The sequence below is a fragment of the Stegostoma tigrinum genome, chromosome 18 (genome assembly GCF_030684315.1).
Source record: "Stegostoma tigrinum isolate sSteTig4 chromosome 18, sSteTig4.hap1, whole genome shotgun sequence".
In the NCBI taxonomy this organism is placed as follows: Eukaryota; Metazoa; Chordata; class Chondrichthyes; order Orectolobiformes; family Stegostomatidae; genus Stegostoma; species Stegostoma tigrinum.
This window is the reverse complement of record NC_081371.1, coordinates 59,277,574-59,304,220: the sequence shown is the minus strand read 5'-3', so window position 1 is coordinate 59,304,220 and position 26,647 is coordinate 59,277,574. Positions and strand designations below refer to the sequence as shown.

Genomic DNA, 26,647 nt, shown 5'->3' with positions numbered 1-26,647 from the left:
GTAAACTGTGTAGGATGGGTCTGGGTGGGATGCTGCGAGGGGTGGTGTGGACTTGTTGGGCCGAAGGGCCCGTTTCCACACTGTAGGGAATTTAAAATCTTAAAAACCTCTGAACTGCAACCAATGCATTTAGATCGTCCCTTGGAGGAGGAGGCCAATCCTACACACAGCAACACTGCGAATACCAAGCTGACTGGCCAGTTGCATTTCTTCAAGTGCAGTATGAGAGATGGGACCTCTGATATGCCACAATTCTCTCAACTGGATAGAGTTCAGACAAAATTTACCATGATGTTGCTAGGAATGGAGGGTTGGAGTTTGGGTAGGCTTGGACTCTTTCACTGGAGCACAGCAAGTTTAGGGGTGACTTTATTGAAGTTTATAAAATCATGAGGAGCATAGACGGGGTGAATAGCATGGGTCTTTTCCCCAGGGGCTGGGAAGAAGGTGTTCAAAACTAAGACATTTTAAGATGAGAGGAGAAAGATTAAAAAATAGATGCGAGGGTCACTTTAGTTTTAAAATCACAATAGTTTTTGTGGAATGAACATCCAGAGGAAGCGGTGGATGCAGGTACAGCATTTAAAAAGACATTTGGATAGGTACACAAAGAGGCAAGGTTAGGAGGGATATAGGCTAAGTACAGACAGGTGGGACTGGTTTAGTTTGGGAACATGGTCAGCATGGACTGGTTGGACCAGACGGTCCGTTTCCATGCTGTATGAGTCGATGCCCCTGTTGTTCGTCTGCAAAGGTGCTGCTGCTCTCGGCACTAGGGCAAGGAAGAACCTGCATTCATACAGCACCATACACAACCTCAGGATGCCAGAAAACATTTCCCAACCAGTGAAATGCTGCCGAATCTTGGATAGGCAGCAGCAAATCTCCCCACCCGATAGTGACCAGATAACCTGTTTTATTGCGGTCAACTGAGAGATAAGCATCAGAGCAGGGCATTAGGATGCTCCCCCGCCCCATTCTTCTTCAAAAGAATGGCAGTGGGATTTTTTTTAAGATCCACCTGACAGAGGTTTATTGGAAGAATAGCTCCGAGCAATAATCGCACTGAGAACATCAGCCTGGAATTTGCACTCAAGCCCCTCAAGTAAGGTTTGAACATTCAATCTTCTGACTCAGAGACAGGAGTGAAACAGACAGATATTCTGCCTCAGATAACAAAGCGTAGAGCCAGATGAACACAGCAGGCCAAGCAGCATCAGAGGAGCAGGAAGGCTGATGTTTTGGGCCTAGACCCTTCATCAGAAATGGTCTTCAGAAGGGTCTTCTTCATTTCTGAAGGAGCGTCTAGGCCCGAAACATCAGCCTTCCTGCTCGGCCTGCTGTGTTCATCCAGCTCTAAACCTTGTTATCTCAGATTCTCCAGCATCTGCAGTTCCTACTATCTCTGACATTCTGCACCTCAGTAAGTGAAACACAATTATTTCACTTATAGTAAAAAGGTACAAGCTATTTAAAACAATTGTAAACAAACTAGAATTAGTAAGTTGCCCCTCACATCACTAAGCTGCTGTTTGTGGCTCCTTAAGTCGGAATCAGAAGGTCATGGTTTCAGACAGCACTCCCTCATTGTCCAAAAAGTGTGGTCTTTTAATTCAGATTTTAAGCTGAGGCCCTAATTGCTGTTGAAAAGTCTACAACCACCAACCACCCCCCACCCCTCAACTCCATAACCAGGTCTATTTTTATCCCTCACCAAAAATAAAAAAGTTACCCAGCAATGTTTTGTGGGGGCCTTGCTCTGCTCAAAATTAGTACGTTTTGACTACAACTGTGACTGGACTTTGAAGAAGAAAGTCCTGGATTGGCTGTTAACCACTTTGTATTGTCCAAATGTTTTCCACATTTGTTCCTTTCCCTTCTGTATCAGCAAAGTCTTAATTTGGTTTCCAAGAAATGGATTGTATTGAATGGCAGAACATGCTCAAGGGATCAAGCAGCCTTCTCCTGTTCTTAGGACACAACAGCATCATTCACAAGGTGCATAGACAGGGGAGAAAAACCTTCTCCCTCTGGTGAAGGGATCAACGACCAGGGGGACAGTTAAGATAGAGAGCGGGAAGTTAACAGGGGATGTGAGGAAAGACCTTTCACTCAGAGTGAGGTGGGAATCTGAAACGCACTGCCTGAAAGAGTAGTAGAGTCAGAAACACCCATAACATTTCTCATGATGCCAGGGTCAAGTACTGGAAAACGGAATTACAATAGTTAGGTGATTGTTCTTCATCAGAGACTGAATGGGCTGAAGGGTATCTCTCTCTCTGTTGTAGACCTCAATGACACAATGAATGGAAAGGCAGGGAAAGAAGCAGGGAGACTAGTCTCCCTCGGTCACAGTTCTGGGCTAAATAGGGAAATTACTTCAGTACAAAGAAAGAGTGTGGAGTTAACATGATACCAGCATGTTAGCAGAGTCCTTGAGTCCAGGAGGTGGAGGGCTAATGTAAAGTGAGGGGCTTTAAAGTTATAACAGGATGCGAGAGGACAGAAACTATCTCCTCTGGTGCAGGGTGTCCTGAACAAGGAGGCAGAACCCTAACCCGAGAGTCAGGCCAATCGGCAGATAAATCAAGAAGCAAGTCTTCAACCAATTCAAATCGCAGTCATCCCAGAAGGGCACAGACATTTCACGGGAAATCAACTTTAAAATTTCCCCAGCACAGGTGAACGGGATGGTGTTCAAAGTGACGCAAGGAAGAGTAACAGAGCAGGACCAGGTAGATACAGACCAGAAATGAGTTAAAATGAATGGCAGAGCAATGTCAAAGGGCTGAATGACTTAGAACATAGAACATTACAGCGCAGTACAGACCCGTCATGTCACACCGACCTGTGAAACCAAACTGAAGGCCATCTAACCTACACTATTCCATTATCATCCATGTATTTATCCAACTCTAACTGTTGGAAATTTGAATCTTTAAACCAAAAACCCAGAAAGTACAGGAATCACACAGGCCAAGTCAGTAAGCAGACAAGATGCTGAGGTATCTTTCCAATGGGCTCTTTGTACTCAGGACCCAAAGCATTGGCACACAGCCAAAGATGAACAACAAGCACCAGACCCTTCAGTCCAAGCAGACCACGCCAACCAGAAATCTTAGATAAATCTAGTCCCATTTACCAGCATTTGGCCCACATCCCTCTAAAGCCTTCTTATTTGTATATCCATCCAGATGCCTTTTAAATGTTGTAATTGCACCAACATCCAGCACTTCCTCTGGTAACTCATTCCATACACACGCGCCATCCTCTGTGTCTAAGAGTTGCCCTTTAGGTCCCTTTTAAGTCTTTCCCTTTCACCTTAAACCTCTAGTTTTGGACTCCCCTATCCTGGGAATATTCACCCTGTCCATGCCCCTCATGATTTTATAAACCTCTGCAAAGGTCACCCCCTCAGCCTCTTCTCTCGCAGGTTATTGCTGTACAACAACCGCCTACATTTATAAAGCGCCTTCAACAAAATAAATCATCCCAAAATGACGTCAGGAGCAGAATCTGATATTTTCCCGCAATATCTAACACTGAAGCACAACAGGGGATATTTAATGAACTATAATCCCACACTCTTTCACAACAGGCATGTGGCGGGATTTAATCCTGTCCAGTATGTCAAACAAAATGTCGAAAATTTCCCCTCAACCGAAGTGTAACTTTTGATTAAAATGGTCACTTTAAGAAGAGAGCTCTGTGGGGGAGGGAATGGAAGGATTTTGGTATCAGTTCCAACCTGCTGCGAAGTTATTTTAGGAATTGCAATGGTATTAATACACCCAATGAGGATGAAATTTACACCTCAATCATGAATGTCTCGCCTCCGGTAATTACAGTGAATGCGAGTAAATCACCTTGTTGCATTCCAAGCTCAAAAGCAGTGAATTGGAAGATCGAGGCACGGAGGACAGCACTTGTGGGAGCGCTAGACAGCGGAGGCTGTGCTCTTTTGTTCAGAGTGAACATAACTTTCACAAAAGAAAAAGCTGAGTGCTCACGTTAGAGGGAGATGACATTGAAATCAATCCACTGCCTACACAGCCGCACTCTGCTAAAAGATCCAAGCCAACAATATTACTTACACGCAAACACACACCAAAACAGTCCACAGCAAGCTAGACATTCGCCGATTATTTACCCCATCGGGAGGTTTTATCCAGCTCTGAAATTGCTATCCCAAATCTGCAATTAACTTGCGAATTCACACTGAAAACAAAACTTGCCCGAGGAACCTGGTTCATAGTTCCTTGTACTACTGCAGACTTGGATTCAATTGATCCGGTCAAATTGCTCCTACCTCCAGCCCCTGGGACACTCACCTGTTGAGTCTTCTTTTGGTCCTTAACCTTCCCCTAAACGAGTTCACTTATTGCTCCTTCGTTTCAGATTGTTTCTTTGAGGCAGACTCAAGTTCCAGATGGTGCCCCTTCAAATGCCCCCAGTGACTGGCACCCCAACCACAGAGCAAGACTGTTGTGCGACCTCCACATCGGTGTGGATATTGCCCCTGGGCAGAAGCAGCGTTCCCACTTTGCAGCCTCACATCAAGGCAACATTATCTCACTCTTCCGGGCTCAGCCACAAAGCCCAGCAGACAAGGGGGAGCAGCCAAACCTGGAGAGCTAGCCAATCAGCAACAGGACCGCCCACTTGGCAACAGCGCAGCCAATCGGAGCCGTGCGACCATAAATAACAACATGGAAATAGTGCTTCCCCCCCATTGGCTGAAGTAGCCGAAAGGCTGAGCTCTATTGGCCAATAGAAAAGCCGCTGGTGGGAAAAGGGGCGGGGTTTGATTCCCACTTCTACAACCCCACCCACACCACCAATTTTTCAAAAGGCAAAGTTGGGGGAGTTACAGAGCGACAGTCTATACGTGCATTATAAAAGATAAATATATTAATAGCATGACTAATGTAATGGGGTTAAAATTGTTTCAGAGATAATGGGAACTGCAGATGCTGGAGAATCTGAGATAACAATGTGTAGTGCTGAACGAACGCAGCAGGCCAAGCAGCATCAGAGGAGCAGGAAAGCTGATGTTTCGGGCCTAGACCCTTCCTCAGAAATGTTTCTGAAGAAGGGTCTAGGCCTGAAATGTCAGCCTTCCTGCTCCTCTGATGCTGCTTGGCCCTGCTGTGTTTTCATCCAGCTCCACACCTTGTTATCACTGACTCGTGTAATGTTGGCTTTTGTTGCAAGGGGGATGAAATCCAGCAGGAGGGCAAAATAGAACAAAGAACTGCAGATGCTGAAAATATGAAACAAAAACAGAAATTGCTACAGAAACTCAACAGGTCTGGCATCTGTTCCGAACAATGGTCACCAGATTCTAAACATTAACTCTGCTTTCTCTCCACAGAGACTGCCAGACCAACAGAGTTTTTCCAGCAAATTCTGTAACAGTAGGAAGGTCTTGTGACATCCGTACGGGGCATCAGTGAGACAACACTGTGGCATGCTGTGTGTGGTTTTGGATTCCTTATTTAAAGTCCACTTCTCAAAGTCACCAACTCAAACAGTACAAAGTGGGCCCAACAAGTCTGTACTACCAAGTGACATTTTGATTTAATGTTGTATGTTTCATTTGTGGTTTGGTCTCTTGTTCCACTAAGCTTCAGGAGCTGCAAATTCTGATTTTTGTTTAAATTGGTGAATTGGTTATTCTTTTAAAAGAGCCTGAACAAATAAAAACAGAAATTGCTGAGAAAACTCAGCAGGTCTGGCAACATCTGTGGAGAGAAAGCAGAGTTAATGTTTCAGGTCCAGTGACCCTTCGTCAGAATCAGTTTAGAATGAGTTGGGTTTGCTGCTGTTCCAACACCTGCTTGTGAACCTCACTGGAAATCAAAACAGAAAGGACTAGAGAAACTCAGCAGATCTGGCAGTACAAAGGTAATGCTTCAGTTCAATATGACTTTTCTTCAGAACTGAAGACATAAAACATTAACTGTCTCTCTCTCTCTCCACAGATGCTGCCAGAATTGCTAAGTTTCAATGGTACTTTTTGTTTTTTTTATTTCAGTTTTCCATTGAACATAGAACAATACAGCGCAGAACAGGCCCTTCAGCCCTCAATGTTGCGCCGACCTGTGCACTAATCTAAGCCCCTCCCCCTACACTATCCCATCATTATCCATATGCTTATACAAGGACTGTTTAAATACCCCTAATGTGGCTGAGTTAACTACATTGGCAGGCAGGGCTTTCCACGCCCTTACCACTCTCTGAGTAAAGAACCTGCCTCTGACATCTGTCTTAAATCTATCACCCCTCAATTTGTAGCTATGGCCCCTTGTACAAGCTGAAGTCATCATCCTAGGAAAAAGACTCTCATTGTCCACTCTATCGAATCCTCTGATCATCTTGTATGTCTCTATTAAATCCCCTCTTATCCTCCTTCTCTCCAATGAGAACAGACCCAAGTCCCTCAGCCTTTCTTCATTAGGGCCTGCGCTCCAGACTAGGCAACATCCTGGTAAATCTCCTCTGCACCTTTTCCAATGCTTCCACATCCTTCCTGTAATGGGGCGACCAGAACTGTACGCAATATTCCAAGTGAGGTCGCACTAGCGTTTTGTACAGTTGCAGCATGATCTGCAGTATTATGCTTTTAGAGAAAAAAAACTCAGAATACGTTTTAAATTGAGAGACAGAAAGATACAGTACAGAGAGATCTGGTTGACCCCATAATTAGCATCACCCTAGAGAGAAATGACTCATTTGACAGAGATGACTGGTGGCGGTTTAACCTGAAGGTCACTGCCTCAGGTGAGGCTGAGAAGGAGAGTCCCCCCCGTGGTAACCTCAGCTGGTGTGAGAATTGAACTCTTGGCGATGCTCTTGGCATCACTCCTTATCACAAACCAGCCATCCAGCCAACTGACCTTCAAATGTGACTCCATACCTGAATCATAAAGGCTGAGCATGCAATTTGGATGCCTAATGTAACATTGGCTTTTATTGAGAGGGGAATGGAACATAAAATTAGGAAAGGCTTGTGACAACTTTACAGGTCATTGGTTAGACTGCCCTGGGTTACTCTGTACAGTTTTGGATGCCCTATGTCAGGAGGGATACTCTTGCAGTGGAGGCATTTCAGAGAAGACTCACTCAGCTGATTCCTGGGTTTGTAAGGAAGGATTAACAGGTTGGCTCAATACAAATTGGAGTTTAGAAGAATGAGAGATCATCTTATTGAACTTCATAAGGTCCTGATGGGACTTGACTTGGGTGGATGCTACAAGGAACCTCCTTTGTGGATGCATCTAGAACGAGGACACTGTTTAAACCAAGGGTCATCTATTTAAGAAAGAGCTGAGGAGTAATTTCTTCTTCCAGAGGTTCTGGATGAGTATAAGACATAAGAGAAGTAGACCATTCAGCCCATCAAAGTAGCTCCACCATTCAATGAGATCACGGCTGATCTGATAATCCTCAACTCCACTTTACTGGCTTTTCTCCAATAATCTTTTATTCCTGTTCTGATTAAAAATCTGCGTGTTATTATTAACAACTTGCCTTGCACAACCCTCTGTAGTAAGGAATTCCACTGATTCACCACGCTCTAAGAAATTTGTCCTCATCTCTGTCTTAAATGGGCAACCTGTTATTGTGAGGTTATGCCCTCTGCTGCTGGGCTCTCCCACAAAACAAGCAAACTTTTCACTTCTTTCCTGTCGAGCACCTAAGGAATTGTTGGTGCCAGTAATTCTCTTTCACAGAAGAGCAGTGGAGCCTGGGTCATTGTTTGTAGTCAGAGCTGGGTGAGAGGGATTTGGATTGGCAAAGGAACAGATAGGAAAGTGGAGTTGTGGCAGAGCATGAGAAATGGACCAAATGGCCTCCTACTGCTGCTATTTCTTATGATTCTTGCAGGGCAACAAGCAGAGAAGAGCACAAGGACAATGGGCTCTGGGCTACATTGTGACCTTTGTGCCAAAGGTTGTCAGTTTGAGTCCCCCGAGAGAAACCTGAGTACAAAATGCAGGCCGACACACACACAGTGCAATACTGAGGGAATGCTGCACTGTCAGAAGTCTGTTTTCATAAAGCTGAGATCCCTTCAGCACCCTGACTTGGATCTATGCACCATGCTGAAGAAGGGCGAGCAAGGTTTCCTGTGGTCTTGACCAATATCATAAAAGCAGATTATTTAGTTGCTATCATTGATGTTTGTGCTTGGTGACTGTTTTTCTCAATTACAGACAGGTCTACACTATTAAGCAGTGCTTTCCAATGGCTGGAAAGCACTTTGGGATATCCTTAAGTGCTATTCAAATGCATGTTCTTGTTTTACTTCTTCACCCCTCTAAAGAGCAGTGTTCTTTTGTCTTGAGTACTTGGGTTGAAAGGCAGTTTAAAAGTATGACTGAAAAGCAGGTTTAACAAATGATCTAATGCAAATTGTCAGGTTCAAATCCTGAAAGGGCAGGTGTGGGATCTGCATTTAATTTATTGAATAAATCAAGAATAAAAAAAACTAATCTCAGTAACGTTGACATCAAATGACTGGATTGTTGTAAAAACCCACCTGATGTGATTAAAAGAAAGTAGGAACTTTCCATTAGGCTAGGATGCCTGCCATCTTTAGCTTGTCTGCTTTTGAAGTTGTCCATTCAAAAACTAAGGCAATATATCACCTCCACCTCAATGGCATTTGGGGTAGTTAGCAAATGCTGGCCTTCCATGAATGCCCACACCCCATGAATACATAAAAAAAAATCTCCAAATATCGAACTTTGATGATTGCAATCTGTGTTTAGGGGCTTCAGCAGGAACACACCGTAGTTCAAGTTCATTAATCATCGGCTGCGGTGAAAAGAATGAACTATTAAACACATTTATCCGAGTAGCACAGAAGGAGCAAGCAGGTTGTTTGGCGTATTTAACAGAATCATGGTGTGAAATCGGGTCACAGGCGGGGAAATAGAAACTAAGTTAGATTTTTTTAAAAAAAAACCTCTGCCTAAACCTGAGGTTAAGTATTTTCTTTAGCGTTCAGAGACAATTTTTTTTACAAATAAAAAGCAGAAAAATTGGAGCCCATTCAGCCCACTGACCGTGTTCTCCCATTTGGGTAAATTATGGCCTTTGTGACCTAGCCCCAACTTCTTACCAAATACCCTTTGATCCCTTTGGCTAACAAAAATTGATCAATCCCAGATTTAAAAATCACAGCTAATTTGGTACATCTAACATTTTCCAGTTTGGATGAAGTATCAACCCAAAACACCAATCGCTGCTTCTCATTCCACTAATGCTGCAGGGACATGCTGGGCGTTTCCAGAGTCTTCTACCCGTAGTTTGTCTTTTATTCCACTCAGCAGTTAGCCCTGATTAAAGGCATCATTACACCAGCCTTTTCTGTTTCAGTTTCTTTTTTAATTCACTCATGGTCTCTGTTAAGAACAGCATTTATTGCCCATCCCTAACTGCCCTTGAACTGAGTGCCTCGCTTTGTTATTTCAGAGGGCAGCTGGGTGTCTAGATTCAGTGTCACACACAGACCATTAGAAGAGGTTTATTGTCACATGCACTACTTAAGTACAGAAGTACAGGAACAAAAACAGATGTTGCTGGAAAAGCCCAGCAGATCTGGTAGCACCTACGAAGAAAAAATCAGGGTTAAGGTTTCAGGTCTGGTGACCCTTCCTAAGAAGTACAGAAGTACCATAAAAAGTTTAAAGTACTTAGACACAAATCTGAGACACAAAATAGAGATAAAATAAAGTTACATTACTTTACAGTTATTCATACTATAAGTTAGAAAAATAAGAACATAAGTCAAAAAGATAAACATTACAATCTTCCTCTAAAGGGCCTGCAGTAGATCAATACAAGGGCTTCCACACAAGGTCTGACCGAGTTCACAAGCCACTGACTGGCCACACCAGTACCTACTCCAACAACCAACCCTGCTCCAGGCACACTGGCCGTCCTGCTTATCCCAGACCAGGTTAGGAGGCAGATTTCCTTCTCTAAAGGAAATTAATGAACCGGATGGATTTTTACAACAGTTGTTCCAATGCCCCTTCTTTTTAATTGAACTCAAATTTCACCATCTCCCACAGTGAGATTCAAACTTACATTGTCAGGATGTTAGGCTGGGTGACGAGACCAGTGACATTACCACAGTGCCACTGCCCCCCTGTTACACAGGCTTACACAAACTTCCTTATCATATTACAGCCATATAGTTACACACTCAAACAGCAAGATTATCAGGCTTCTAAAAGCTCATCAGATGGGACTGCCTTGTTCACAACTCATTTAGGTTTTGTTTTCAAAGATACCTTCAGGTAAATTTTACCCATTTTTGGGGAGCAGAATGGAGATGGGGGGATGTGGTGGAAGGATTCTCTGATGATTATCAGCCTGTTAACTGTTATGAATGGTCCTTCTGTGGCTAACAAGTCTGCTGTGGCACTTGAACCTGATGCTTCTGGCCCAGAGGCAGGGACACTGCCCACTTTGTCACAAGTTTCCCCCTAACCATCTTGGTCACCAAAAATGATCTCTTGCTGATTTTTTGACTTGGTTGAGTGATCTCATGAGAGGTCAAACGACTGGTTAAGAGGAAGGAGGAGGCTTCTGTAAGGTTTTGGAAACGTGGAACAGACAAGGTTCTAGAGGGATACAAGTTAGCCAGGAAGGAGATGAAGACGGAGCTTAGGAGAGCTATAAGGGGGGCATGAGAAAATCTTGGCAGATAGGATCAAGGAAAACTCCAAGGCTTTTTACACATACGTGAGGAATAAGAGAATGACCAGGGAAAGGGTAGGGCTGATCAAGGATTGTAAAGGGAATTTGTGCACAGAGCCTGAAGAGACAGGACTGGCCCTTAATGAATATTTTTCTTTAGTATTCACAACTGAGAGGGACCTAGTTGTAGAGGAAGACAGTGTGAAACAGCCTGGTAGGCTAGAGGAGGTCGATGTTAGGAAGGAAGATGTGCTAGGAATTTTGAGGAATTTGAAGATAGGCAAGTCCCCCGGGCCTGATGGGATTTATCCAAGGATTCTGTGGGAAAATAGAAAGGGCTCTGAGAGACAGGAGTCATGATCACTTGGAAAGGCACAGTTTGATTCGTGATAGTCAGCATGGATTTGTGAGGGGTAGATTATGCCTCACAAACTTTATTGATCTTTGAAGAGGTGATCAAACACATGGATGAAGGTAGAGCAGTGGATGTGGTGTACATGGATTTAAGTAAGGCGTTTGTTAAGGTTCCCCGTGGTAGGCTGATGCAGAAAGTAAGGAGGCATGGGATAGGGGGAAATGTGGCAGATTGGATTCAGAATTGGCTGACCCTTAGAAGACAAAGAGTGGTAGTGAACAGAAAATATTCAACATGGTGCTCAGTTACAAGTGGTGTACCACAAGGATCTGTTCTGGGTTCTCTTCTAAATATGATTGTTGTAAATTATTTGGATGAAGGCGTAGATTAGTAAGTTCGCAAATGATATGAAGGTGGGTCGCATTGTGGACAGTGCGGAGGGCTGTTCTGGGTTACAAAGGGACATTGATAGGATGCAGAGCTGTGAAGTGGCAGATGGAGTTTAACCCTGAAAAATGTGAAGTGATTCATTTTGAAAGGACAAATTTGAAAGCAGAATACAGGCTTAATGGAAAGATTCTTGGCAGTGTGGAGGAGCAGAGGGATCTTGGGGTTCATGTTCACAGTTCCCTGACAGCTGCCACCCAGGTGGATAGAGTTGTTAAGAAGGCATATGATGTGTTAGCTTTCATTAATAGAGGGATTAAGTTCAAGAGCCATGACGTTATGCCCCAGCTATACAAAAGCTTTCCTCTTTAGAATGACGAAGGATGTGAGGTGACTTGATAGAGGTGTACAAAATGATCAGAGGTATAGATAGAGTGGACAGCCAGAGACTTTTTCCCTCGGGTGGAGGTAGCTACTACGAGGGGGCATAGTTTTAAAGTGAGTGGAGGTAGATATAGGGGAGATGTCAGAGGTAGGTTCTTTACTCAAGAGAGTGGTCGGGGCGTGGAATGCATTGCCAGAGAGGGGAGTGGAGTCGGCCTCATTAGGGGCATTTAAGTGGCTATTAGATAGGTATATGGATGATAGTATAAGGTAGGGGTGGAGGTTAGATAGATCTTAGTTTAGGGTAAAAGTTTGGCACAACATTGTGAGCCGAAGGGCCTGTACTGTGCTGTCCTGTTGTATAAAATTGATTGCCTTGGCAGCTACTGGCATCAAAATTGACAAAAACAATTACTCATTCAAAGCTGTTGAAACATCCTGTTTGGCAACATTAAAATTTGTAAGAATAATGAAGGCCACTTCTGGTTTGTCAAGACTAATTACATCCAAACAATATTAAGGACAAAAACAGAAGTTGCTGGAAAAGCTCTGCAGCATTTGTGGAGAGAAATCAGAGTTGATGTTTCGGGTCTGGTGACCCTTCCTCAGAACTGATGGTATCTAGGAAAATGTTGGTTTATATGTGGAAGACTGGGTGAGGGAGTGGGTAAGGAGTAAACAACAGGTGGGGATACAGCCCAAAAGAGAGAGAAGAGCAGTTGGATAGACAAACGAGTGGATAACAATCTGGCTACGAATGTGAGCAGCTGTTAATGGGGACTGTCAGTGGCTGATATTGGGAGGTATGCAACAGTAGACCACGAGATAACAGGGACTGGTTGTGGGGGTTGGAGCACGGACACGGGAGAGCTCAAGCCTTAAAGTTATTGAACTCAACATTGAGTCCAGAATGTTGCAGGATCCCCAAGTAGAAAATGAGGCACTTCTCTTCCAACAGGCGCTGAGTTTCGCTGAAGCTCTGCAGCAAGCCCGAGATGATGTTAACAGGGAATTTAACGACTTCCATTATTAAAGCACTTTTCATTATTTCGAGATAATAAAATGTGAGGCTGGATGAACACAGCAGGCCAAGCAGCATCTCAGGAGCACAAAAGCTGACGTTTCGGGCCTAGACCCTTCATCAGAGAGTCCCCGAAACGTCAGCTTTTGTGCTCCTGAGATGCTGCTTGGCCTGCTGTGTTCATCCAGCCTCACATTTTATTATCTTGGAATCTCCAGCATCTGCAGTTCCCATTATCTCTTTCATTATTTCGAGCTGTCCCAAAAGGAACTCGAAGCCAACAGAGCATTTATGAAATGAAATCACTTCTTGTCATGTAAGAAGCACGTCAGTCAACTGTGTACAGCAAGATCCCACATGTTGACCAGATCATCATTTCTGATCTGGATTTTGTGGTGAACAGTATTTGGGAGGCCAGGCAGGAATTCCCTGCTCTTTGAAGGAATAGCTGTGAGATCTTTAGTGTCCACCCGAGATGATACATAGGGCTTGGTTTGGCATCTCATCAGAAAGACAGAAGAGAGGCTAGGGGAGAATGAAAAGCCCAAAGGAGCAAAGATAAAAAGGTGACCAGCAGAGTTAGACAGGTTAATAGTGAACCACTCCTGCAAGCCAACTTTGATTTTATTCAAGGTACTTATCCAAAAGGAATACTCCCAGCCAAAATATTCCACAGGCTATGCAGGTTGAGCCTGTACTTATTGGAGTAGAAGAATGAGAAACCTTATTGAAACACACAAGATCCGCAGGGGACTTGACAGGACAGATGCAGAGGGGCTGTTTCCACTGTTGGAGAGACCAGGACCAGAGGGTATAGTCTCAGAATAAGGAGTCATCCAGTTGGCTCAGAGATGGGGAGGAATATCTTCACCCTGTGGAAAGGACTGAATAACATTGGCTAGATCAAGCTGTTTCACTTTGTGAATCTGTGGAGTTCTTTAACGCAGAGGACTGCGGAGGCTGGGTCATAATTACACTCGAGGCTGAGACAGATTGTTAATCGATAAGGAAATCGAATGCTACGGGGAAAAGGCAGGCAAGTGGAACCGAGAATAAGCAAATCAGAACAGCCATCATTGACTGGTGGAGAAGACTTGATGGGCTGAATGGCTGACTTCTGCTCCTACATCTTATAATGTTGTGATTTTCTGAATGTTGAGCGAAATGACAGGAGGAAACGCATTTCAGGGCTGAGTAGCATCCATAGTGAGTTTGAATTTCTTGCTAACTGTGCCTCTGAAAGAGATGAATGATCAGCCTCCTGTTAGCATCGCTGCAGAGATCCAATTCTGGCCACTTGCACATCCCCAGTTTTGACTTTCACACCACTGCTGACATGCCCTCCAGGTGTAGGCCTAAACTCTGCAATTTTCTCCCCAAACCTCTTCACTTCTCTGTCCTCATTTGGAGCAGTGGTCAAAACATTCCTCTTTAATCAACACCTGTGTAATCTTTACTTGATTTGTGTGAAGTCCTCTGGACGTGCGAACACTCCTGCGACGTACTTCACCACCGACGCTCAGTAGCAGCAGTGTGTATCACTTACAAGGTGCACTGCAAAAATTCACCAAAGATCCTGAGACAGCACCTTCCAAACCCACAACCACTCCCAACTAAAAGGACAAGGGCAGCAAATACATGGGAACACCACCCCCTGCAAGCTCCCTTCCATGCCACTCACCGTCCTGACTTGCCATTTCTTGGCTATCACCAAGTCAGTCATAGAACTCCCTTGATATCAGCCTGACGGATATAGCTGCACCCCAAAGCCTTCAGTAGTATACCACCATTTCTGAGGGCAATTAGGACTGGGCAGTAAATGATAGTCCATATGCCATAACTGAATAAACTAAAGGTGATCAATTGGACAGTTTTTATTTTAAAATGTGAAGGTTGTGAGGTGTTATGATTTCTGAACTGTGAAAGGACTGAATAACATTGGCTAGTTCAAGCTGTTTCACTTTGTTCAGAACTGCAAGCCCAGATGCTGCTTGGGGAAAGAAATTCTCTGCTAACAGTTCTGCTGAAAGATTAGAATAGATTCCCTACAGTGTGGAAACAGGCCCTTCAGCCCCACACTGCTCCTTGAAGCATCCCACCCAGACCCATCCCACTATAACCCACACACCCCTGAACACTATGGGCAATTTAGCATGGCTGATCCACCCAGCCTGCACATCTCTGGACTGTAGGAGGAAACCGCAGCACCTGGAGGAAACCCACGCAGACACAGGGAGAATGTGCAAACTCCACACAGACAGTTGCCCGACGATGGAATCGAACCCGGGTCCCTGGCGCTCTGAGGCTGCAGTGCTAACCACTGAGCCACCGGGCCGCCCTCATTGAGCTGAAACACGGCAACTCATAGTTTCTTTCCTCAGAGTGGCTGCCTGGCTTTTTCAGTATTTCCAGAGATTCCTCAAATTTGTTTCAAAACTAATCTGTGGAGACAATATTTCCAATGTCTGAACAGTGAGTCTGAGGGACAGTAAATTAGTGAATTTTATATCAGGGTATTCATGAAGCAGATGGGCTTTATTAACAATTCATAATAGATTCATGGTCATCAGTAGATTCTTAATTTTAGTTTTTTTTAAAAATAAGTGAATTCACAGTCCACTATCTGCCACAGTGAGATTCAAACCTGGGACCCTAGAACATTATCTGGGCCTTTGAATTAACAGCCCAGTAATAATAGCATTAGGTCATCACGTCCTCTAAACGAACCTTGGCTGGTTTTGAATCTAACATTGCCTCTGTTCCAATGGAAATATGTTTCAAGGTGTTTCACATCAAATAAATGACTCGCTGCTTGAGAAGCTGAAAAAAATTGACACATTTGGACAGACCCAGTAGGAGAATGCAGATGGAACATTTCATTGCTCCTTCAAGATTTCTCATGAGTCATAATGATGTAAGGCAGAAGAGGAAAATCACTTCTTCATCAGCTGCTTGTCTCATGAGTTTCTGAACCAATCCCTTCAAGCAACTTAGTTCTGCAGATAAACAGTTGCACTGCAATTTAACTTTTGTGAATGAACCAATGCCAACCTTGTCTTTGCTTCAGCATGTTAAGAATTGCAGTTATTCTCTGCTTTATTTTTCTTTTATCGCTTGTCAAAGGAAAAAAAACAGAAAGTATGAGCCTCAGAAAGTTAAGTCCATTTCCCTAGAATCAGAACAGATGATCAAAGAAAGCGAAATGTTGCAACTATTGCTAGTGCATAATTCACCAGCTAAATATCCATTAATACCATCAATACAAGTATTCAGGCCTTGTTACTCGCATTACAACTGTGACGAAGACTTAAACTCACTTCACTGGCTGTGGAATGACCTGCAATCATGAATTTTACTTTTACTTACTCATGGGACATGGGCGTTGCTGACTGGCATTAATTGCCTGTCCCTAGCCGCCCCTGAGCTGAGCAACTTGCCAGGCTATTTCAGAGGGCAGTTGTAGGCCAAATCAGGTAAGGATAGCAATTTCCTTTCCTGGAGGACATTAGTGAAAAATGCTACATAAATGCACATTCTCCCTTTCTTTCCAATAGTACTTGTTTTTCTTTGACATTCAAAGAAGCCAGCTCCTCAAATATGTAACAAGTGCCATTAAAGTTGCAACAGCTCTCTAGACAATGTTGGGTGTGACTATTGTCAAAACACCTACACCGAGATACATTCAGTTCAGGGTGAAGTCAATCCTTCAGGACTGGATGAGCAGCAGTTTGGGCTCTGTTTCATCTTTCATCAGATGTGGTAAACTCCCACGTTTGCGGTGTGGAAGACAGATTCAAATGATTTTACTTCCCCATTTCAGTTTCCTGCAGCACACAATTCAAAGAACAGGAGAAGGCCATTCATTCTGCTCAAGCTTGTTTCCATTTTCTATCGTCCTGGTTGGTCAGCAGCTCAACTCCAGCAAGTTTCAGAGCCAGGAAGGAAAAGAGAAATGCCTTCTGGTGGGCAGGCCACCATCGTACATGGCGCTGAGTCAAAACAGAGGTTAGATCCATTGGAGGCAAGCCTTTTGCAAAAGTGCCCTCAGATAAACACATGGGCTACTCAATAGGTGAGATGTGACAACAGAATGTGATACAGATCAGCGACACAGATTGCTCGAAGTAATTTTGAGAAGATGAAGGAAGTGTTACTGAGTCGCATCAAAGAAAAAAAGCTCAAAACTCATTCATCCACTTTCCTGTCTACCTTGGAAACCTAGACAATAAATAAAGATATGTGGAAGAAAGTAGAGACCTTTGAAACGAAGACACTCGGACTCATGTGAAAAATTCCATGTCCACACCACAAGATGTTTAAAAATGCAACAAAAATAATTGTAAAAAGTGATATCAGAAGAAGGTTAGTAGTTCAGAGTGGTAAATCTGAAATAACAGCATAACATGCAGTGTCGCATCTCCAAGTCACCCTTTATTTAATAGCTTTGGCTAGCCAGCACCGAGTCAGGCCTCAACTGAGGAGATTCTAACCTCCTGGTTATATTGGTCAGACAAGGCTTTCCTGAATGGGGTTGTTAATCTGGGCCAATCAAGGGCCTCAACTAGCAAGGTCTGCCTGGTTCCAATCACTGCAAAATTGACCGCAATCTCTCCTAGAGGGTGAGTGGAGGCAGTAAAAAGAGGGGTCGCCCGCAGCATACTTGAATGATGGATGTCACGGTGTGTCTGGAGGTGAGCTATAGTAGATCTGTGAAGATGGCACTACGACAGCAGAAATCCTGGCAAGAACAGCTACAATAAAAATGAAAGTACTGGGGGATGATGGCTCAGAAGCAAAAACAGAAGTTTAAGTTACTTGGTTAGATTTATTTGTGTGGCTGAATAAAAATTAGAAGCAGTAACTTTCAGCAAAATACTGATGTTGCAGTATTAGTAAAACATCATGTTTTCACAATCAACAGGACATTTGGGAAAAAAATTGAAACTTATTGGTGAATGTAAGTGACATGGATTTCAGCTCTGCTTAAATTTATAACATTTCTGCCATTGATTTGTTTCAGCAGTACATGCCTCTCAGCGATATCTAATCTATCAAATTCTGACACATTGTGTCACTAAATTAATTACCGTTGGATCTGAGATAGCGCTCATGTCTCAAGTCAGAAAGTTTTGGAGCTTCAAGTCCCACTTCAGCAGGTGACTCTCCCAGCGCAGCACTGAAAGAGTGCTGTACGAAGTGTCACCTTTCAGAGATGTTCAAATGAAGGCGCAATTACACTCTCTGATATCTGCAACATTTATCATGGTACTATTTCCAGGACAGATCCTCCTGGTATCCTGGCCCAATGTCTCTCTCTTAACCAAGATGACTAAAGCAGATTAACTGGTCACTACCATGTTATTTGTTTGTAAGAGCTTACTGTGGGCACATTGGATGTTGCACTTCCTAAGTTAAAACAGTAGCCATGGTCTGGATTTTAAAACAGTGGTTAATTGGCTGTAAACACTTTGGAATGTTCAAGGTCCTGAAAGACATGACACAAATGCATGGTTTTTTTCCTTCCTTACTCCTACTGACTACAGCGGTTGATTATAATGCTTTAAAATACTCTTCCTGTTCCCAGCAGAATCAATCTTCTCTCCAACAAAAACCAGCCCACTTAATTTTACAGAGTGGCTGAACCTGCTAAGTCATTGTTAACAATAAACTGGTGTAAACGTACTTAGAAAGCTGGCAATGCTTCAAATAGTTCTTGTTAAAAAGGATCTCAGTTCCACCACCATTAAGCTCTCCTGAAAGTGGATTTCCCCCCCCTCTTGAAGATGAAGATTTTTTTAAAATCGATATTGCTCAGTCACAACCTGGATCTCACCAATGATCTCTGGCTTTGGTCGATAAACAAAGCAACTATTAATGATTTAGACCAGGTACTGTGTTTGCCTGTAACTCTGGAAGATTACCAATCAAGAACTTCACAGACAATACCTCCACTCTGTGGCATTCACTTTTATCCCATCTTCTTCATTGAAACACCTCGCCAGGGTAGACAGAGATAGAATGTTTCCCCTACCGAGGGAAGTCTAGAACACTGGGCCGTAGTGTCAAAATGCAGAATCAGTTACGGGGCACCAAGATGAGATGAGGTGAAATCTCTTCATTGAGGTTGCGAATCTCTGGAATTTTCTATTTCAGATACATTTTCTCAGCTCCAAACATACTAAGAATGTTACATGAATCCATTAAACCATTGCTCGTCCCTCTAAACTCCAGGGAACATAGGTCTAGATTACCCTAAACCTACTCAATTGCTCTTCAAGGAACAATCCCTTCTTCCCAAGAGAGAGTAAAGGGGGGGGCCCCGACTTAAGAATGCTCATACTTATGAACAGAATCACACCCGACATATAAACATTTCCTGTATTTACAAACAGCTGCATTATATTGTTCTGCATTGCATTTTGACATGCATACAAATCGACGTATGACCAGAACAAAATCTGCTTGCAACCCAGGGACTACTTGTATAGTGAACCTTTGTTTAACTTTCTCTGCAGCAAGTATGACTTTGCCTAGACAAGACCACTGAACTGCAAAGACGTCCAGGTGTGGATCTGTGCAATTCTGCTATGTATAATCACAAGACTTCTTTACTGTTGAATTCCAAACCCTTTGTAGCAAAAGCTAAGTTGGAAAATAGGTGCGGAAGTAGGCCATTCAGCCCTTCAACCCTGTACCACCACTCAATACGATCATGGCTAATCATGCAATCCCAGTATCCCATTCCTGCCCTCTCTGCATACCCCATGATCCTTTTAGTCGCAAGGGCTACGTCCAGCTTTCTCTTGAATATACCTAATGGGCTGGCACCCAAAAGCTTCCTTTGGGAGAGAATTCCACAGGTTCACAACTGAGTAAAAAAATCTTCTTCACCTCAGTCCTGAATGGCTTACCCCTCATTCTTAGACTGGTGACCCCTAGTCCTGGACTTCCCCAACATCAGGAACATTCTTCCTGCATCCAGCCTGTCCAGTCCCATCAGGATTTTATATGTTGCTGTGAGACACCTGCCCCCACCCCACACCCAAATTTTCTAAATTTCAGCGAGCACAAGCCCAGTCGATCCAGTCTTTCCTCATGTGTCAGTCCTGCCATCCCAGGAATCAGTCTGGTGAACATTCCTCGGACTCCCTCAAAAGCAAGAACGTCCTTCCTCAGACTAAGAGATCAAAACTGCACTCAACTCTCAAGGTGTTGCCTCAGCAAAGCCCTGTATAACTGCAGCAAGACATCCTTACTACAATACTCAAACCCTCTCGCTATGAAGGCCAGCATGCCATTAGCTTTCCTCATCGCCTGCTGCACCTGCATGCCAACCTTCAGCGACAGTTCCATCATGGCACCCAGGCCTCGTTGCACCTCACTTTTTCCTAAACTGCCATCAGTCTGCTAACATACTATTAGTTTTCAAAATGTTGAAATTAATTGGGTGGTAATGTACTGATCTCAGTTTGAATCTTTTACACCTTCAACATCTGGCTGCGTGTTTGAGACAACATACTAGAATATAGGGCAAACAGAGTGGTCTTTTCCCATCCTGGAACTTCCTGGTCAATATGTATCCCTCAAACAACATTCATGAACGCTCTGTCAGGTGCTCTGTAAACGTAAGCATTTATCAACTGAAAGACAACTACTGTATCTTTCAACATCCAAAACAAAACCACACCCATACTTTGTGGTTATGTGTTGATAAGTACCTTACAGGTCGACAGACACAAAGCTCAATTTTAATTGCGCTTGTCTTTTCTGCTTTGAACACTGTTGGTTCACTGATGAATAAATCCTAAACCAGAACTCCCAGTCAGCTGGTTAGCATTTATTGGAAAATTAATGGGGATATTCACTGCCTCCAAATTTTTTTTTAGTCTTTATAGAACATAGAGCATTACAGCACAGTACAGGCCCTTCGGCCCTCGATGTTATGCCGACTTGTCATACCGATCTCATTATTCCATGTACGTCCATATGCTTATCCAATGACGCCTTAAATGTACCCAAAGTTGGCAAATCTACTACCGTTGCAGGCAAAGCGTTCCATTCCCTTACTACTCTGAGTAAAGAAACCACCTCTGACATCTGTCCTATATCTTTCACCCCTCAATTTAAAGCTTTGCTCCCTTGTGCTCGCCGTCACCATCCTAGGAAAAAGGCTCTCCCGATCCACCCTATCTAATCCTCTGATTATTTTATATGTTTCAATTAAGTCACCCCTCAACCTTCTTCTCTCTAATGAAAACGGCCTCAAATCCCTCAGCCTTTCCTCGTAAGACCTTCCCTCTATACCAGGCAATATCCTAGTAAATCTCCTCTGCACCCTTTCCAAAGCTTCCACATCCTTCTTATAATGCGGTGAGCAGAACTGTACACAATACTGCAAGTGCGGCCGCACCAGAGTTTTGTACAGCTTCACCATAACCTCTTGGTTCCGGAACTCGAACCCTCTATTAATAAAAGCTAAAACACTGTATGCCTTCTTAACAGCCCTGTCAACCTGGGTGGCGACTGTCAAGGATCTGTGTACATGGACACCGAGATCTCTCTGCTCATCTACACTAAGAATCTTACCATTAGCCCAGTACTTTGCCTTCCGGTTACTCCTACCACAGTGCATCACCTCACACTTGTCTGCATTAAACTCCATTTGCCACCTCTCAGCCCAGCTCTGCAGCTTATTTATGTCTCTCTGCAACCTACAGCATCCTTCGTCAAAGTCCACAACTCCACCGGCCTTAGTGTCGTCTGCAAATTTACTAACCCATCCTTCTACGCCCTCATCCAGGTCATTTATAAAAATGACAAACAGCAGTGGACCCAACACCGACCCTTGCGGTACACCACTAGTAACTGGTCTCCAGGATGACCATTTCCCATCAACGACCACCCTCTGTATTCTTTCAGCAAGCCAATTTCCGATCCAAACTGCTGTATCTCCCACAATCACATTCCTCTGCATTTTGTACAATAGCCTACTGTGGGGAACCTTATCGAACGCCTTGCTGAAATCCATATACACCACATCAACCAGTTTACTCTCATCTACCTGTGTGGTCACCTTCTCAAAGAACTCAATAAGATTTGTGAGGCACGACCTTCCCTTCACAAAACCGTGCTGACTATCCCTAATCAATTTATTCTTTTCTGGATGATTATAAATCCTATCTCTTATAACCTTTTCCAACAATTTACCAACAACTGAGGTAAGGCTCACTGGTCTATAATTACCAGGGTTGTCTCTACTCTCCTTCTTGAACAGGGGAACCACATTTGCTATCCTCCAGTCATCTGGCACTATTCCTGTAGACAATGACGAGTTAAAAATCAATGCCAAAGGCTCGGCAATCTCCTCCCTGGCTTCCCAGAGGATCCGAGGATAAATCCCATCCATTATAGGCATGTAAATGTCAGAACGAAGCCACAATCCAGTAATCTGCTGGAGGTAGTCTTTAAGGATCAGAAAAAGACAGCATTCACCATTTGCTTTTGCATTAATTCATCAATAGGATGCGAGTGTTGCTAGCTAAGTCAAAATTCATTGCCTGAGCTGGTCATATCACTGTCCTGTCAGAAACACTGCACTGATAATTAAGTCCTACTATTCCACGAGCTGTCACAGATGTAAAAATGCCCAAATGAATTACAAAAATGGTGCATTTGCCTGATATTGACCGCAGTACAAGACAAAAGAAATTTAGCAGGTTTTAGCAACAAACGAAAATAAACAATAAACAAACTGACCTTTAACAGTGGAAGAGTACTTAGCCTCTAAGACTTAGGGGATCCCAGTCAATATTGAGGAAATTAAAATCACTCACTACAACAAACTTGTTGCTATTACATCTCTGCTTGATCTGCTAACACGTGTTCCTCTAATTCCCGCTGGCTATTGGGAAGTCAATAGTATAAACATACCATCGTGATTGTACCTTTCTTATTGCAGAAGTTCTACCAATATGGCCTCACTGGATCACCCCCTCCAAGATGACCTCTATTAGTGCAATTGTGACGCTCTCCTCAATCAGTAATGCAACTCTCTCACCTCTATTACATCTCTATCTTGCTTGAAATATCCAAACCACAGAATGTTGGGCTTCCAGTCCTGCACTTCTCTTAACCAAGTTTCTGTAATAGCTGCCACATCATAGTGCTACACATTAATCCAAGCTCTAAGCTCATTTGCTTTATCGGTTATACTCCTTGCATTGAAATAAATACACTTCAGACCACTAGTCCTGTCATGTTAATTAACCTGACACTGCCTGTTCTTCCTACTAGACTTATTGATTTAGTTACTCTTTTCTTTTCAAACACTCCACATGCTGACCTACTGCTCTGGGTCCTGTCCCCGCCACACTAGTTTAAACACCACCCACCCCTGAAGGGGTCGAGCAAACCTCCGTGCCAGGATATTGGCACCCCTCCAGTTTAGGTGCAGCGTGTACTTCTCGTACAAGTCCCATCTTCCCTAGAAGAAATCCCAATGATCCAGATATCTGAAGCCCTGCCTCCTGCACGAGCTCTTTAGCCATAAATTTAACTGTTATTTTATTTCTGGCTTTACTAGCGCATGGCACAGGGAGTAATCCCTCGGAGGTCCTGCTTTTCAACTTCCTAACTCTTTTTAAATTCCCTTTGTTAAAATTCATTTTTGGGATTTGGCCATTTATTGTAACTGAACTAATTTACTTGATTAACAAAGGTGAGAAAGTGATTTACTCACTTAAGGCTAGACAACTTAATCCCTTATCTCTTATAAACTTCCATACACACAAAAGAGAAACAAACAAGACAAATATTGAGTGCCAAATAAGCAGGTTGGTGAAACACAATTCTGTATCACCATTCTAAATCACAAAACTAGATGGGTTGCTTTCACAATCCTTTTCATTCCTTATTTTTACCACAATGTTAACTGTAGAGCAGTCACCAGAGTTTAATTCACTCGTTGATTGGTTGCATGTTGGTCTTTCTTGTTCCTTTGGCTTTAGAATTATCCTTTTCAGCATCCCAATGAGGTGTTCCTGCTTTTTTGACAGAAAATTGGACAGCCAGCAACTTTCCAGAGAAAGGAGACAGAGAGAGATATTCTAATGCAGCCCACTTGACAGTTTCCTTCCTTCCTTCCTCCTGGTATTTCACTCACAGGGTGTATGTTAAGTTGCAGCTGGATCCATCAGCAGGTTGTTGAAATGCTGAGGTCTCCTGAATCCAGAATAAATAGTGCAAGCTTGTTTTAACCCGACCTCTCCAACAAGTAAAATTATCTTTCATGCATACGTTAGCTTCACCTGTTTTTCCAGGTTCCCAACAATTTCTTGTACATTCACCCCTTCTGTACATTTTCTCATTTTTGGTCCTCAATCCAAAAATTTTTAAAATGTAGTCTCTTACACATTCTACACATGCATCAGGAGATAGCAAGGACTGTAGCGTCAATAAAATATGGAGCTGGAGGTGTACAAGTCAGACAGCAGAGGTACAGTCGATGTTTCGAGTTGAGATCCTTCATTCCTGATTCATTTTCCCCTAGATAAAGAAACTTGGCTCCCCTTCAGGTTAATTACAAACAGTTCAGAGGTTTTGCAATTCATCAAATTGTACCTTCACCAAGCAGTTACAACTTTCATTCCTTTAAGGCGTTACAAAATTGGCTTATGAAACCATCTATTAAAAAGTAACTCTAATTTAAAATACAGGATACGACACATTATCCAGTTACATCTATCATTGTATGGGCTAAACCAATGTACAAGTTCCAATGAATTCTTGCACTGTTACAGCTCACTTAGCTCTCAAATTTCTGGGGTGTTTTTTCAACCTTGAATGGATAATTAATGATGGGCAAATCCCAGCATTATTTACATAAAAGGAACTGCTCTTAGGAAGCTGATACTGTGATTAAATCCAACTAACCTATTCAAAAGAGCCACGATGAAATCATATTTCTATTCATGGCTATGAGGTAATATTTACTGTATGAATACAACTAGTAAAAACAAGTCTGGAAACTTCATGAAATACTATTTGTGCGAACAACCCATGTGCAAAGTTGCCATCACCTCCAAAGACCACAGCTGTTCTCTCATTAGATACAGACAAGACTAGCGGCTCAGGCAAGGAACAAGGTTGAAGAGAGTGGGACTTCCGAGGTGGCCTGTGCTGTTGGCATCACTCTGCATCACAAAACAGCTGTACAGCCAACTGAACTAACTGACTCTCTATAACCATACGTACTAATCAGTGTGCTTATCAAACAACAGTACTATATGACAAAACCTACCAGTTCCTGCAAAGTGGGTGTGGGACAAATTTACTTCAGTTTCCAGCATCATACATTTCACCAAATTTTGGTTTAATATCGTACACTAAGCGTGGTCACTTGGCAGTGCAACACTGCCTTGACAATGAGCTTAAATATCAGTCAATGTTATCTGTTGGCAATGTTAGCTGGGTACAGGGAGTGACACTTTCGCTTTTGAGTCATAGAGTTAGAGGTTCAAATCCCACACCAGAACTTGAACACAAATTCCAAGGTAAACACTCAGTACAGAACTGAATAAGTAACTTGTTGGAGGTGCCATCCTTCAGATGAGATATCTAACCGAATGGCACATCTGCCCACGCAAGTAGATGTCAAATCTCTCTCTCCTGTGGTCCCTATGTACAAGACTAATGTGGGAGTTATCCCTGGTGTCCTGGCTAACCTTTATCCCTAAAATCAAAAGCACGAATGAAAAGCAGATTATCTGGCCGTTTAGCTGTCATTTTTGAGGGCTTGCCATGAGCAACTTCATTGTTACATTTCCTACACAGCAAGTCTGAATACATGCACTTTGAAAGAAATTCATAGGTGGTAAGACATATTTCATGGTTGCAAAAGGCACAATATCAATGCAAGCCTGTCTTTGTTTCACATTTTGGCAGTAGAGCTCAAACTGTTGGCCATCAGCTTATGGCTGAGTGTGCTGTTTCCAGACTCATGTTAAAGTCAGAAAACAACTCCTGTATGAACACAGAAATAACAAGGTGTAGAGCTGGAAGAACACGGCAGGCCAAGCAGCATCAAAAGAGCAGGAAAGCTAACGTTTCGGGTCCAGACCCTTCTTCAGAAATGGGAGAGGGGAAGGGGTTTCTGAAATAAAGAGAGGAAGAGATGGATGGAAGATGGATAAAGGAGCAGATAAGTGGAGAGGAGACAGACAGGCCAAAGAGGCAGGGAAGGAGCCAGTGAAGGTGAGTGTGGGTGTGGAGGTAGTGAGGGGATAGGTCAGTCCAGGGAGGACTGACAGGTCAAGATGGCTGGATGAGGCTAGTAGGTAGGGTATGGGGCTTGAGGTGGAAGGAGTGGACAGACAGGTTAGGGAGGTGGGGATGAGCTGGGCTGGTTTTAGGGTGCAGTAGTGGGAGGGGAGATTTTGACGCTTGTGAAGTCCACATCGATACCATAGGGCTGCCGGGTACCCAAGTGAAATATGAGTTGCTGTTCCTGCAACCTTCAGGTGGCATCGTTGTGGCACTGCAGGAGGCCCAGGATGGACATGTCATCCAACGAGTGGGAGGGGGGAGTTGAAATGGTTGGAAACTGGGAGGTGCAGTCATTTGTTGCAGACCGAGCGCTACATACAGAACATTCAGATCCTTCAAAAACATTTCTCCCTGCGACATAAGGATTCTTATGAATGAAGCAAAAGTGGCATAGTTTTATTTATTAACCATCACTAGTTGCCCAAGGGCATTAACTCAACCACATAGAACCCACTGGAGTG

The 26,647-nt window shown here is 43.4% G+C and overlaps 1 protein-coding gene across 3 annotated transcripts in view; it reads right to left on the bottom strand.

The window, feature by feature from the left end:
- The window catches only part of LOC125461130 (serine/threonine-protein kinase 38-like), a 77,381-nt gene that overhangs the window by 48,617 nt on the left and 2,117 nt on the right, over window positions 1–26,647 (bottom strand). For 2 of the 3 annotated variants that reach the window (XM_048549556.2, XM_048549555.2), the window contains exon 1: window positions 4,332–4,592. The exons of the other annotated variant lie outside the window; for it this stretch is intronic. The gene's annotated coding sequence lies outside the window, so the exon portion shown is untranslated. Of the gene's footprint in view, window positions 1–4,331; window positions 4,593–26,647 lie in introns of those variants that run through there. 3 annotated transcript variants of the gene reach the window in all.